Source organism: Myodes glareolus, chromosome 14 (assembly GCF_982192425.1).
Source record: "Myodes glareolus chromosome 14, mMyoGla1.1, whole genome shotgun sequence".
NCBI lineage: Eukaryota > Metazoa > Chordata > Mammalia > Rodentia > Cricetidae > Myodes > Myodes glareolus.
Genome location: NC_142039.1, coordinates 19,981,687 through 19,997,378, shown reverse-complemented (window position 1 = coordinate 19,997,378; position 15,692 = coordinate 19,981,687). Strand labels below are relative to the sequence as shown.

The 15,692-nt window shown below is 37.2% G+C and overlaps 1 long non-coding RNA gene across 1 annotated transcript in view; it reads right to left on the bottom strand.

Moving 5' to 3' along the window:
* LOC125417514 (uncharacterized) overlaps positions 1-7,787 on the bottom strand; it is a 58,361-nt gene extending 50,574 nt beyond the window's left edge. The window contains exons 1-2 of the long non-coding RNA XR_015734925.1: positions 7,691-7,787; positions 2,675-2,774 (exon numbers count right to left, since the gene is read on the bottom strand). This is a non-coding gene — a long non-coding RNA (uncharacterized LOC125417514). The remainder of the gene's footprint in view (positions 1-2,674; positions 2,775-7,690) is intronic.
* Between the last annotated feature and the right edge of the window lie 7,905 nt (positions 7,788-15,692).

Below are 15,692 nucleotides of genomic sequence, written 5' to 3'. Positions count from 1 at the left end.
CATTTAGTAAGAGCAATTATAAAATATTCATGACCTTTTTTATTGAGCTGAGTATTGTTTTCATTGTCATTGCCTTGATTTACAAGAGAGCCTCTCTCACTTATCTCTTAGTAAGACTGCTGCAACAAGATTATCCCGTGTACTCACTCATAGGAGGTTTTTAAACATAAAGCAAAGAAAGCTAGCCAATAAATCACAATCCCAGAGAACCTAAACAACAATGAGAACCCTAAGAGAGATATTCATAGGTCTAATCTACATGGGAAGTAGAAAAAAGACAAGATCTTCTGAATAAATTGAGAACATGGGGACCCTGGGAAAGGGTTGAAAGGGAAGGGAGAGGCAGGGAGGGCAGCAGAAAGAAATGTAGAACTCAATAAAAAACCAATAAAAAAAAGATTGCCATAACAAATACACAGTAAAACTGGATTTGGAAATACTCAAAGTACAATTCACAGACCACTTGTGATCATTGATGTAGGTTTGGAAAAACTGGCTACTGATGATTTAAAAATTCTTTAAGAGAGAACAAGTCATTGAACTGTTATGAAAGAGATACTTATCTAACACACACTATAATTTATACATGCATCATTATACGTATCCTTAGGTCACTAGGATGTGAGGAGTACAGTAAAGTCAATGACATATGTATCTAAAGGTGAATCAATCCCATATCAATTTTGTTTTAAGGGGGTATTTATTTTGGGGGGTAAAACTTACATATATCATAAACCGTCAGGAAGGGAGCCTAGTCGCTGGAGCAGGAGCCGGGAGCAGGAGCTGGAACCAAGAGGCCCGAGCCGAGATCTGCGGCTCTTTTTAAAAGAGAAATATACCATGCCCCAGTGGGCTGGTATTTCAGTGGCTATTGGCTGATGGAGCGGAAGGCGCTCCTGCAGCACCGTGGGCTCGTGCTTCAGCGACTATTGGCTGAAGCAGTGGAAGATACTCCCGCAGCATGTATCCTCATAGAGAATATTGGGATGGCATTCTATCAAAATGATACATTTATTTAGTTATTTCTTAGAAAACACAAAGCCTAATCTTTGCATTGCAATAGGCCAAAAACTCTAGCCCCATAATGTACTAAGCAAGGAAGTTCATAATGACTTTATATAATTAATACTTGACAATTATGATCTCTTAAGACGTGTTTGCGGTTTAAAACTTGAAGTCTGAGCTGGAGAAGTGGTTCAATAGTAACTGGGTTTATTATGGACATATGAGGGCCTGAGCTCAGAAACTTAGCAACTATCTGAAAGAAAGTATGCCTAGTGCTCTTCACTTGCAATCGTGGTACTAGGGGGCAGAGCTAGGAATGTGTAGGTGGATCCCAGGGACTTGATGGCCATCTGAGCAAGACAAACTAATCAACAACCTCCAGACTCAGTGAGAAACACTCATGATCCATTTTAACCAGTGTATACTGTCCAGCTTAGACTTAAATAACTCAAGAGAAGAGGGCCCAATGGACACTCCTAGGGTATCATCCTAACACACAATTGTTTCTCAATTCCTGACTGTTTCCCTTTGCTAATCTATCATCATTCCTCATTAAAGCAATGATACCTGTATAATAATAACAGGAAGACTGCTTCTCATTTTAATCCAAGTAGTTCCACGTTGTCAAAGCTTTTATTTTTATTTTGAACCAATACTGGGAGGCACCTTCAAATGTTTCATAGACTGAGAGTATAAAGGCATCCAATGGGTTAACTGACCCCAATTTAATGTTCCCCTCTATCTTTAATAAAGAAGCGATTGTCTGAAATCTATGACTCTGGATGCTTGCAAATGTTTTAAATGCTCATCTCAAGGGCTAGGGCATTGATTTTTCTCAGATCCAATAATCTACTAAAAAGTAATTCTTTATTTTGAATTGACAGAGAATATACTTTAATGTTATAACCAGCTTATGTGATCCACATTAGTCATAATCTTCACACAGATTCTATCGTGCAGGGCATCTGAAAAGGTCATCACTGATAGAAGGTCATCACTGTTTACACGACACAAAGCCCTTGATTCATGGTGTAGAGACATCAAGGTGTTATTGGTTGCTATCTATAATTTGCTGCCTTTAACCTATTGACCGGAGGACCTCTGGAATGCATTGAGGTTGGCATCTTGAATAATGGTTTCTTATCAGTATATCAGGCTGCTTCGAGAATGTCACTGTGGGTCTGTTTGACATTGTCTAATTGCTCTGAAAATACCTGGGTATATACAACACGAATTGGTTCTCTCCCAATAGAGGAAATATAAGCTACGGAAGAAAAGAAAACCATTTTGTAACTCCTGTCTACCTTTCATTAAAGATTTGATCTTTTTCTTCATGTAATGACTCCCCTCTGAGCAATAAAACAATTTACACCTCCAAGGCATTTTGTAACACTTCTCCATCTATCCCAGAAGTCCTGTATGTAATTGTTATGCAAAGGAAGAGCAAGTTTTCTCTGCTACACCTTAAGCTGTGTTACTAAAATTAGTTAATTCCTGTTAATAAAATTTATGGTGGCATTAGAGTTACTTCTGTGTGCCCCAGACTCCACTTAAAAGGGAAACTGGGAACTAAGTTGCTGTCAGCTGATTTTATAGAATGTATTATTTTTGCCTTGAGTATTTTTATTCTAGTTTTGTTACAAGAAAATACAAAGTGATATTTACTTACAGTTCACTTCTGAACTTATTTCCCAGAGAAAGCCTGTTGAAAGAGGTTTCCATCTCGCCCAGTGCCACTGCTGTTCAGTCCCAAAGAATCACACAGAGGCCTACATTAATTATAAATATAAATATAAATTAATTATATAAATAATAAAGAGCTCAGGCTCTTTATTAACTAATGTATACATCTTAAATTAACCTATAATTTTTGTCTATGTTAGCCACGTGGCTTGGTATCTTTCATCAGGGAGGCATTCTCACCTTGCTTCCTCTGTGTCTGGGTGACAAATGCAGGCTGAGCCTTTCCTCTTCCCAGAATTCTCCTATCCTGGTCACCCCACCTATACTTTCTGCCTGGCTACTGGCCAATGAGCATTTTATTAAATTAATAAAAATGACAAATCTTTATAGGGTACAAGACCATTGTCCCACAGTAAAAGTTTTTCCCCAAAGTTCCACAGCTATATTATATTTCTTCAACTTTTCTCCAGCTCAGGATGCACTTCACTCCTGTTGCTGCAGAAAACAGGAACTGTAATTTGCTATTTCATTCATTTTCATACTCCAATCCTCAACCACACATCTCAAGAATGATAGATGCCCAATAAAGTGAATTAATGTAAACTCCATGTAGCTAGCACTGGTAAAATATATATTTTAGGAAAATTCCAAAATAACTTAATTTGCTTGGTTCCAGTGAGACATTATGGGAATAAGTACTTTCCATAATCAAACAAGTACTTATATCATTCTGGCTTATTGCCTTTGTCTAATAGTTTGCAGTGATAACAGTGAACCAAATATTCCGTTATCCGTGTTCTTACAGCCCAGGTACCTCATTTCTTAAATCTATTTTATGTTTTTATATTCATTGAGTGGTTTGCTAATTTGTATGAATTTCAGCTCATGGGTTTCTTTGGATGAATATTAAGTCAGGTTGCATTATGGTTTTTTGTGCATGTATAGTGGTAAAGATCAAAGCGCCTATCTTTCACAAGCTAGGCATATACTCTGAATGAGTGAATTAATTAATGAATGAATGTATGAATGAAAAAATGTATGCTCTGGTAATGCTCAAGCATGCAGGAGTAGTCTATATATGACAGTTCTGTTGAACTTGTCCATATTGGGTTTCATGGTCTATGTTGATCAGGACTGACCAGGTCTCTTCCTCAAGAGGGCACCAGATCTCATTACAGATGGTTATGAGCCTCCATGTGGTTACTAGGAGTTTAACTCCGTACCTTTGGAAGAGCAGGCAGTGCTTTTAACCACTAAGTCATCTCTCCAGCCCAGGCATGTACTATAGTACTGAAATATATAACAGAGATGTACATTGAAATAGGATATTAGTGGATGGCTCAAGGTACACCTGAACTGTGTGCTCAAACTGATGTATAATTTGTGGTTCTTCTGCCTCCATCTCCAAGTGCTTCGTTTACAGGCATACAACTTCAATTCCAGTTTAAGTGTATTTTAGTGATACATTTATTTATTACTTGTGAATTTCATGCTTCCATATGACATATTTTGATAATATCCATCCCCTTATCCCTAGTCCTCTCTCTAACTCCTTCAGTATCTATACCTACTTCCCCATCCACTCCCAACTCAGTGTCACAGCTGGGTAAGACTGTTGATTGTGTCCTCTTTCCCCAAGAGCTTACACAGTACTTTTAAGTACAATGCAGACTAGCCACTAGACAGGAACCTTCCTAGGGAGCATTACTTTTATTTTCCTCTGCCCTGTGTCCAAATAATATAGTGTCTTCAGTAATAGGGCCTTACTATCAAGTTTTTATAGCCTGTATTGTTTTAATGGTCACCAAGCCACCCCTGACCAACAACTCAGGGGCAAGTATCCCAGTAGAAACATTTTCTACTGTGTAAGGTAAATCCAGTTAATAGCTCTCTCTCTCTCTCTCTCTCTCTCTCTCTCTCTCTCTCTCTCTCTCTCTCTCTCCCCGCTCTCCATTTCCTTCTCCCTCCTCCCCCTCTCTCATTCTTCACACAACAACAATTTATAAATATAAAAAGGTTTGCATTTGGCCAAGGTAAAGTATGGTGGTTAGTGTTATTGGTTGGAAGGCTCCAGAGTACAGAATTCACAGAAGCTACAGTAACTGTGTTGAGATAAAGTTCACGCCATGAATTGGTTTTAGAGATCCCATATATTTTTTAAATTGTGTGTAAAGCTGTGTGATACAGTTTCCAAGAGATTATCACAAAATTTCAAGGACCGCAGCCATACAAGCAAATGATGTCAACGTTTTCCTACAATATCGTCTCACAGGCACCTAAGGATGATGGCATGCTTTGTAATTCCCTCATGATCTCATCATATGAACAGATAAACACCATGAAATTTATTTTAGTAGATATACTTGACATGTTAAATTTACTTTAATCAAGTAACAGAACTTTCTTTTCTAAGAAATCTTTATGCATCAGGAAAGAGTGCTTGTTCAGAATGTTTTATCTAGTTGTATGCGATCTACAGAAATGCCTATGGTAGATAAGAATCCAGATTATAAAGGAATACTGTGTTGTTTATCAAGCATTTTTTAAGCATAATAAGATAAAAAGAATCTATTCTTCCTTTTTAAAACTTTGCACCATTTTACAGAGTCAATTGACCAGTTACTTAGCTCCATTGACCTGTTTGTTTTCACATCTGTGGCACTCATTTTCCTGCATTGTGTGTTTTGCTTGCAAAGCATTGAACAACAATTTACTTTAATCATTTTTGTGAGTATTTTTCTATGCAATGTTCCTTGTACTTCTACTTATTTTTACTATAATGTCTGCACTGATTATTTTGAATTTTTACATTTGTTTGTAGAGACCGTATTTACATTGATGCTTATCAGCATAGCCATTTCAAAACTTTTATTGCACTTCTTTTTAATAAGTATAAATGTGTGTATGTATGTATGTGTATATATATATATATGTACATGTGTGTATGTGTACGTGTTCATGTGAACAGGTACATGAGTGAATACATGTATACATGCACATGGATGTGAGATGAAAACATCTGGTGCCATTCCTATGCCATTCCTTTTATTTTGAAACAGGGTCTCTCACTGGCATGGAGCGTGACCGAGTGACCTACCTCTTGCTGTTTTCTTATCACAGCGTCTATTATAACCGTGGGTGACCACAGTGCATTTTTTTGTGAATTCTGTGGATAAACTCATATCCTTATCTTCCCAATTCTGCAATTTTTTGGAAAAACTTAGTAATTTTCGTTTTTAAAACCCTTGTATATGCTTATTAGGAATATGAAATATTTCTTGATATCTGATGTCATGAGAATGATGTATTTAAATTTTTATTTCTAGTTGTTGGACCTAATGTGCAAGAATATAATGAGTTTCTGTGGACTTACCATGTAGCCTTGTTAAATGCTAGCAGCAGGGTCTCTTTTTTTTTATAGAAATCTGAAAGTGAGTATGTGTAACTTAATCTGTAAGTATAAATATTTGTTTTGATTTAAATTTTGAACATGCACACATCTGATTTCCTTCTCTCATTTATTATATAGTTAGGTAAGTCATCTTGTACTTTATTGAAAAAATATAGAGTCTGCCTTAGCTTTATGTTTGACTTGAGAACGCTTGACTGGTGAAACTGTGCATGCCTCTAAGCTTCTTTGGAAAGTCCTCATTAGTTTTTAGGTTTTTGTGGGGTTTTTTTTATGATGAATGCAAGTTGAGTGAGTTCTGATAATTATTTACAGCATTCAGATATTCTAACCCTTATTCTTTGTTACTTTGTTTGTCTGAATAATGATTTTGTTCGATTTTTAAATATTAAACTGAACTTCACACCCTTACACAATCTTCAGTTAATCTTCCCTTTGGTAAAGACTTATCACTTCAAAACATGAGTGTTTTCAAGACAGAAAACCCCAAAAGCAAGTGGATTACTCTTGCTTCCTCCCCAGGGGAAAAAAAGTCAGCATAAGTTGTTAATGTAAAGGAGCCCAGGCTACGCATGAGTTCATCCTTATGAAAACCTAGGGATGCGGAGCAGAATCTGAACAAGCAGGCCTTACTCAGTCTCCCTAGATTATTACATCTCTGTGTTAATTGGGCGTTTGTTGCTGTTTCAAATAACCAAAATACATTAACTTAAAGGAGGGAGAAAGAGAGAGAGAGAGAGAGAGAGAGAGAGAGAGAGAGAGAGAGAGAGAGAGAGCGAGCTGTAGGTTTAGGTTCATGGCTTCAGAGGTCTCATTCAAAAGTTATTCATTTTCTCAGGGCAGTGGTGGAACACTCTTTCAAACCCAGCACTTAGACCTTCCTCAAGACTCAGTCCACTTTTGGGTATATATCCAAAGGATGCTCAACCGTGCCACAAGGACATGTGTTCAACTATATTCATAGGAACGTTGTTTGTCATGTCCAGAACCTGGAAACAACCTAAATGCCCCTCAACCAAAAAATGGAAAATGAAAATGTGGTACATTTACACAATGAAGTACTACACAGCAGAAAAAAATAATGACATCTTGAAATTTGAAGGAAAATTGATGGAACAAAAAAGCATCATTTTGAGTAATGTAAAACAGACCCAGAAAGACAGTTACCACATGTACTCACTCATAAGTGGTTTTTAAACATAAAACAAAGAAAACCAGCATACAAACCACAATCCCAGAGAACCTAGACAACAATGAGGACCCTTAGAGAGACATACATAGATCCTACATGGGAAGGAGAAAAAGATACAATCTCCTGAGTAAATTGAGAGCATGGGGACCTTGGAGGACATTTGAAGGGGACGGGAAAGGCAGGGATCAGAACAGAGAAAAATATAAAACTCAACAAAAATCAATAAAATTAAAAAAATAAATAAACCCAGAATTTGGGAGGCAGAGGTAGGCAAATTTCTGTGGGTTCAAGGTCAGCCTGGTCTACAGAGCAAGTTCCAGGAAAAAAGTTATTTAGTTTATACTTTGTGGCCTATAGTGGGGCTGAACATAATACCATGAGTACGTTGTAGAGTTGCTCACCTCCTGGTTGCCTCAAAGCAAAGAGAGAACAACAGGTAGGCTTGTTTTATGTTGAGTTTCAAGTCATCAATTCCATACTGATTTCTGTGTCTTTTACCTAATGAAAAGAAATATTAAAACATTCTGTTAAAAATTTAAGGCTATTTTCTGTCACCCATTTTAGTGCATTGAGTTAACTTCCTCTTGATGGACTTCATTTCCTAAAACTTTATCTCTTCCCACTACTTCCATAGGTTAGTCACTAAGCCCTAAGCACAGGGCCTTAGAATGACATTTAAGAGTCAAATTATAATGCCAAGAGAACATATTCCTTTTTCCTCAGTCATATTGGTTCATGATATGAAAAATGTTTCCTGTATTTTATTAGTCTTTATTTCCTTATGAAATTTCTCATGTCACACAAAACTTCCATTAAACAGCTCTTGTCATGGTCTCTTATTTTTATAGGTACTTTGACCATGGACTTTGAGCATGTGGAATAAGCTATTCCCTGCTTTTGTCATGATGGAACATATATTTTGACAGTGTTAAAATATTTTTCTTTCTGCTTATTCAATGAAGTGTATATTTGTGCCCATGAAGGATCTTGTCTTAAAGCTTATGTTGTGCTATTTATGCTACTGTAAGATTTGAGGCTACTATTGATTGCAGAATACCACATTCTCTTGCCCTTTCTTTTCCCTTTTAGGGGAGTGACCTTTAAAATTCATTGTTATTAATATGTATGTGTTTATGTATGATGTGTCAAGGGGTCAGTGTGTCACAAAAGTCAGGGACAAACTTTCGTGAGTTGTTTGTTTCCTTCTTCTCGGGGTCCTGGGATTGAATTTAGGTCATCAGACTTATGTACTTCAACCCACTAAACCTTCTCAGCAGTCCTTTTGGTCTTTATGTTATGAAAAAAGTTAACTTGGAGAAGTAGTGTTATTTCTTTAACTGTTTGACAGAATTTATAATAGAACAACATGTTATTAAAATTTTCTCTGTGGGGAGATTGGAAATTGTACATTCAGGGTCTGCCGTGTAGATAGACATGTCTTTGCATCATTTAAGAAATGTGTCCATTTTATTTTAGGTTTACATTAAACAACATTGTTGATATACTTTTAATGTTGTACAAATGATCATGGAATCTTTAATGGTTCCTACTTGCATTAGGTATACTCCAGTTACTGTGTGTCTTTGTTCTTGGTAAGTCTAAGTAGAGATACATTAACTTCATGGTGTTATAAATGCCTCAACTGGATATGCCATGCTTTGTTGGATCCCATGGGAGGCCTGCCCCTTTCTGAGTGGAGATGGAGGAGGAGTGGATGGAGGTGTAAGAAGGGAGGTTGGGGGAGGAAATGGGAAGAGAGGAGGGAGGGGACACAGTAGTTGACATGTAAAATAAACAAGCAAATGAAGAACAGAAGGAAGAGAGGGGGGAGGAAAGGAAGACAGACAGACAGACAGAAATAAAGAAATGAAGAAAGAAAGAATACATAAAAACTGTAAGGTTCTGCTGAGGTGATAGGAGCTGATAATAGGTCTTCTGGAAGAACAGCAAGCAATCTTTTTCTTTTTATCTTTTATTTTTTATTAATGTTTTGGTTTTTCAAGACAGGATTTCTCTGTGTAGCTTTGGAGCCTGTTCTGGAACTTACTCTTTAGACCAGGCTGGCCTCGAACTCACAGAGATTTGTTTACCTCTGCCTCCCTAGTGCTGGGATTAAAGGCATGCACTACCACCATCCGGCTGAACAACCAGCAATCTTATTTGTTCAGCCCTCTCTTCAGCCCTTCACTCTAACTTCTCTATAAACATAACATGTATAGGATCTTAAGAGACATTTTCCCCAATTACCTTGCTCTTTATAACTAAAGGAAGACAATTTGAAAAGAAACAGAAAGTCTAGTTTTTTTGAGAAATTATAACACAAATCTGTAGACATGGTTCGAGATCATCCTCTGCTTTCTATTTATGATTGTGAAAAGACAGCTAAACAAAAGAAATCAATGCTACTGCCAAGGCATTGGACATGTATCTCATAAATTGTGTTCCGTGGACATACATTTGATGCTACTAACAAAAAGTAATGAAATTAGGTCACTGAGGATTTTAGCGTTTTCTCATCTGAGTAACAGTGTGTCTTAAAAACATCACCAAGAGATAACTCCTGATTATTAACTCATTCACCGTATGACTGCATGAATTGTCATAGCAAATGAGCTGCCACGAGTGCTTGATGCTTTTGGTGACAAGTAACGATGAAAGACAGAAACTCATTCCTGATTGTCTAAAGAGGAAAGAAACTACACTGAACTGATAAGGGACACACAGAAACTTCAGGAAACCAATTGTAGTTAAAGAATAATTTATTTACTCATGTGACAAAAAAGTCACTTTATCTTGTAGTAAAAAGAAAGTAATATAAATAATATAAAGTCAATCTTAAAATGTCTTAAGACTTAAGTAGAAAAAATAGACACATATGAAATTAATTAGAGTAATCATAGATAGACTATCATCATGTTTACGGTTGCCTCAGGAGGAGTTATATTCATATTATAATAAAGATGACAGAGGTTAGAACTACAATAGCCTCCTCTTTAAATCCATGATTTTAGTCAATTGACACATGAAAACACAGTATGAGAATTTCTAGAAATAAACAATTCATATGCTGTCATCTACACTTCTTTCTTAGTAGAATGATGAAATCTTCTGTTGTCTTCATGCCATGCACTTATAGTGGTAAATCATTCTTGGTTGAGGCAGTGTACTGCAAATAAGCTGCCTGCCTCAAAATTTAAAGGAGATCTATGTTATCATTGTACAATTCTCATTTGCAAATAACCATTGTTTTGTTTAATAACAGCCCCAAATAAAAGATCAGTTACTCTGTCAGCTTGTATACAACGAAGAGAAGTCATAAAGTGCTTTCTTCAAGTGGAAAGGTGAAAGGAAAGAAAATTTTAGCACTGAAAGACAACATTTGCCTAAGTTTTTATTATAACATTGTCATTCATTATTTACTTCTCGAACAATATATGCTATAGGTGTAGTCCTTGGTTGACACTAAGATGTTAAAGAGGGACTCTAATGCTGAAGACGTTGACCACTTAGGCCACAGGACTTGAAGCCGTAGAATGAGACATGACCTGCAATCCTCTTTTCTGCAGTCTAGCTTATATGGTTTCAGAAAATACTGTGCAGGTTTCCAGGTGAGGAAAGTGAATTCAGAGATCCTACTCAGCTGTCATACATATGAACCACAGCCATTGCCGTCATGACAGGTTATGCATTAAGGTGTACTAAACGGTAATCACATATCTTTGACAGCCAAGAACTGTATATTTGGCTTAAGGCCCACTCAAGAGGAAGAAGTCATGCTGGGCATTAAAAACCTAGCCAGCTTTCTGTGCCTTGTGAGGTCAGGGATATTACAATTTACTACTACTACTATTTTGCTGAACCAGCATAATTCTGTACTATACTCTTTATACCCACAGGCAAGTGTAGAAGGCACACCTCACCACAGGGATGACTTCTTTATTCCAAAAGTCCACAACAAAAATTAAACAAAATAACCAAGGAGGGAGCAATAAAACGAAAAAAACAACCTGTCAGATAAAATTCAAAGAAAAATATTGTGTAGATTTTTTAAGTAACACATAACTATAGAGACTCATAATTATGAGAATTCATTTGAGAAAAGGGAGAAAATCCAGTCATTAACAAATCTTTCCATGCCTGTATTTGAGAATTTGAAAAAAATAGCAAAAATGAATCAATGATAACTTATTGAAGTTTTGAGTCATATCTAATACAATAAAGTCCCCAAATAAGTGTGGAGTTTCTATGCTAATTTTAGGACTTTTTTATTTTTGCATATGCTTTATTATCCCCAAAGTTTAATGCAGACTTTGAGAGGATGAGGAAAAAATAGTTCAGATGGCCAGGTGGTGGTGGCACACACCTTTAATCCTAGTACTCTGGAGGCAGAGGCTTGTGGATCTCTGTGAGTTCAAGGCCATCCTGATATACAGAGCAAGTTCCAGGACAGACTCTAAAGCTACACATAGAAACCCTCTCTTTAAAATGACACACAGTGTTTAAAGGACTCAGAGAGATGACAGATGAGGAATGAAACCTGAAAAAGGTGTCTTGCTTTTGTGTGTGTACAAGTGTGAGTGAGTAAGTGTGTACACACACACACACACACACACACACACACATACACACACACACACACAAGGATGGGCATGTGATGTCAGGTGTAATGACTCAGGATGACTCCAGATCTGTATCAGAAGCCAGATACTTGGTTAACAAATAGAAACCTGATACCTCACTTGAGAGGCTGTTTCCAAGTTAGAAATGCTCTCAAACGGTATCTCTTGCTGCTGCTACTGCTCTGTTGGATACCATTTGGTTCAACATCCTGTCTGGTTAGAGTTAGCAGTGGGAAGGACCTACTGGGAAAAGAGCACAGAGTAAACAAAGTATCTGTGTTGTGGGATGTGGCAGATTGGGTGCTAGCAGGAGGTGAGAAAGCAGGTGATACAGTAGGGCATCTCAGACCTGATTTACCTGCCCCCTTCCCTTGGTGCCATTCCATGTTCGGAAGTGTCTGGAAAAGAGTTCCTTCTGAATAACATCTTATGGTTATGGAAGTCTAAAAATGTGGCTGCTTAAAACATTCCCTTTCAGCTTACTTATCTTAGGATACTATTTACTTTTACTTTCTCACACACACATTCTTCTATGTTCAGAAAGATGTTCTCATCTGAGCAGTTGGTCTGGGGATGTCGCTGTAAACTTGGCTTTTCCAGCTTGGTCCAAATCAGCAACAGCGGCATATGCTGGGCACTTACAGTTATGGAGTGTGGTTGATATACACCTTAAAGTTGGGAATCTCGCCTTTATATGCAACGTTGGCTTACTGCTTTGCTTCAAAGAGAAGGAACGCTTTATAAGAATGTGGGGACAAAGAACAAACTTCAGATTTTATACATTCATCTGTCATTCACTTAATGTAAGAAATTCCAGGATATTCCTCTTGCCTTGGTTTCGGCATTGATGAGAAAGTAAATCCAAGGTATGAGTCTGCTGGTCATGGTTCTCAGAGAAACCAATTTTAAGGTTGAAGACACATGAATATGATAGGCTGTAAGAAATGGTGGAGATGGTGCAGTTGAAATGCTCTCGAGTCTGTGCGATGTGGCTTTGTCTTCCTCAGTACTTATTCAGCCTGCCTAGCAACTAACCTCTGGAAGTCTTGAGACAATGAAACACACACACACACACACACACACACACGCACGCACACATGGACACATGCATACATGCACACACACACACACTCGCACGCGTGCACACACACCCCCCACTCTAAATCTGACACAATTTATGCAGAAGCACTCACCCAAACACTTTTTCCCCAATGACACAGCAAACGAAGGTCAAGAAACAATGAGTTTGTTCCTTCCTGAACTATCAGAGAGGAACCATTTTCAAAGGCATTACAGATTCAACATATGTACATGCATTTATTCATGCGCGTTAAATGGTTGGCAGCTCATCAAGTGTTCTCTTCAATATCTAATGGACTGGTTTAAGAAGTGAGTTTAAGGGAAAAGATTATAGAAATATCGCAGTGTCCTTCTGTTCAGTTCTTAACTGTTTCTTCTCTTGAGAATCCATGAAATTATACTTCCATAATAATCTAATATAAATATTAACTATTTCCACAAAAATTCCTAGACTCACGTGAAGTTTTTCATTGTATAGGCTTCATAACTTTCTCTGGGTAGATAACCAAGGAAGACATGGTATGAGATTTACCTCAGTGTGACAGAAAGCAAAGCCAATTTCTTCATATCATGAAACTCTTCAAATAGTTAAAAAACATGATAAAAAAACCCACAGTATTTCCATTGGCATGCACAGTCATGCAATGATTATGAAAGTTTAACATGACGGAGAAACAGTTTTTATTCTGGCAAGATGGCTTAGGAGGTCACAGTGTTTGCCACTAAACATGATCACCTAAGAAAAATCGATGATGGAGTAAAGTAACTAACTCCTGAAAATTGTCCTGTAACTTCCACGTGTATACCGTAGCATAATGATATCCACAATAATAAGCAAAAAGAAAAATTTTAAGAAAATTGCAAGACATTTTCAAAGCCATAAAGCCAAAGGGTTTGAAAAATTAAGTCAAAGAGAGTCTTTTGTTTGTTCTAGGGTAATAATAATAAGGATTTTATGACATGGTAGATGTAAGGTAATTGTAAACATTGAAAGGCTTTTAATTGAACATTCTTCATTGAAGACCAATGAGGAAACTGCCAATAGGGGTTTATGCCCTGTGTCTGTTATTATGGTTGAAATCTAAACCGTCACACAAAGGCTTAGATATTGAAGGTTTTGATGCCTGGTGATAGGATTTGGGAAACATCTGGCCTATGAGGAGCCTGACACCATTGTTGGTAATAGATGATTTCATGGTGTTATATGATAACAAAGAATAGGAGCTAAGGATAATGTGACCACGCACATGCCACTGCAGACTTACCCAGAATAAGTTTGTCTTGGCCCACCCCCTTGTTCTGCTTTTCTGCTTCTTAGATTCTATGAGGTGAGTCGCTTTCCTACCTGATGTTTTCCAGCCATGATATTGTCATATGCCACAGGTCTAAAAGCAATAGGACCAGACAACCATGGCCTGAGTGAGATCTCTAAAATCATGGGCAAAAACAATCTTCCTGTCAGTTGCTTGTCTCAGGCATTTTGTCACAGGAAGAAAATAAAATGACTAACATAAATCCTTCTTTGACTATCCTTACCTAGAAATTATGGGCCATTATTGGAGAGTATTAAGGTTTGATGTTTAATCTCTAGCATTGTATGGTAGAAGATTTTCCCCATGGAAACTAGCTAACTGGCACGCTCGCTTCCTGCCTGTTTTAAGTCCTTATTTTAAAATGAATTACCTTTACTCCTTTTTATCAAAACGGAAAAATATAATGATCAATTTGTTTTGATATCTGATAAGAAAAGAAGAATCTGTTTGTATTAAATTATTATGGAATAAATTTGATTTTATTAAGAGAGAGTTTCTATGTGTAACAGTTCTGGCTGTATTGGAACTCCCTCTGTAGACCAGGCTGGCCTCGAACTCACAGATATTCTCTTGCCTCTGCATTCCTGAGTGCTGGGAATAAAGACATGTGTCACCACTCAATCTACTCTATTTTTCATTCTGCATAAATTGCAGACCGCACTGGAGTCTGTGTTCTGTGGGGTACCCATTGGAATTCGAGCCAACATTGCAGTTTTTGTTGTATCACTCACTGTATTAATACTCGATTTAAAGAATATATTATACCTTTTAGGTAAAAGGTAAAACAATAAATGATGGATTAGATCTAACTAATGATTTTACAAGAAATCAAAGAGTTTAGTAGCTTAAAAATTACAGAAAGAAATTCTCCTTTACCTCTCCTGTTAAAGATGTTCTTAACAATGCTTAAAGCTTACACACTTCTTTGACTGATGGACTTTACTGAGAATTGGTATCATAATGGAACTGGTAAAGATAATACTGAATTGTGACTTACACCCCATTGAGTAAACATTTCTTATTAGGTGTTTAATTTTAAATATTAGGATCATAAAACAGTGGGATATAGCCTAATGATTTGTTTTTGACTAAAAAAAGACCAAGTGCAGATATCAGTTTTCTCAGGGTTTCTTTCACCCTTGAGTTTTGCAAGAGTGAAAGTTTAGTTTGCATGGTGAAGAGTTTAGTCCTCTCTTCACCATGCAGCCTTTCCACGCGTGACTGAGTGGGTAAAAGTGAAGTCTTGTCATTTGCTTCATAGACTTAAAGTTGTCCATGAACATGCATATCTGTCTGTTAACCCTCTCTGCCTCTGTCTCTCTGTGTCTCTGTCTCCCTCTCTCATACACACACATACACACACACACACACACACACACACACACACACAC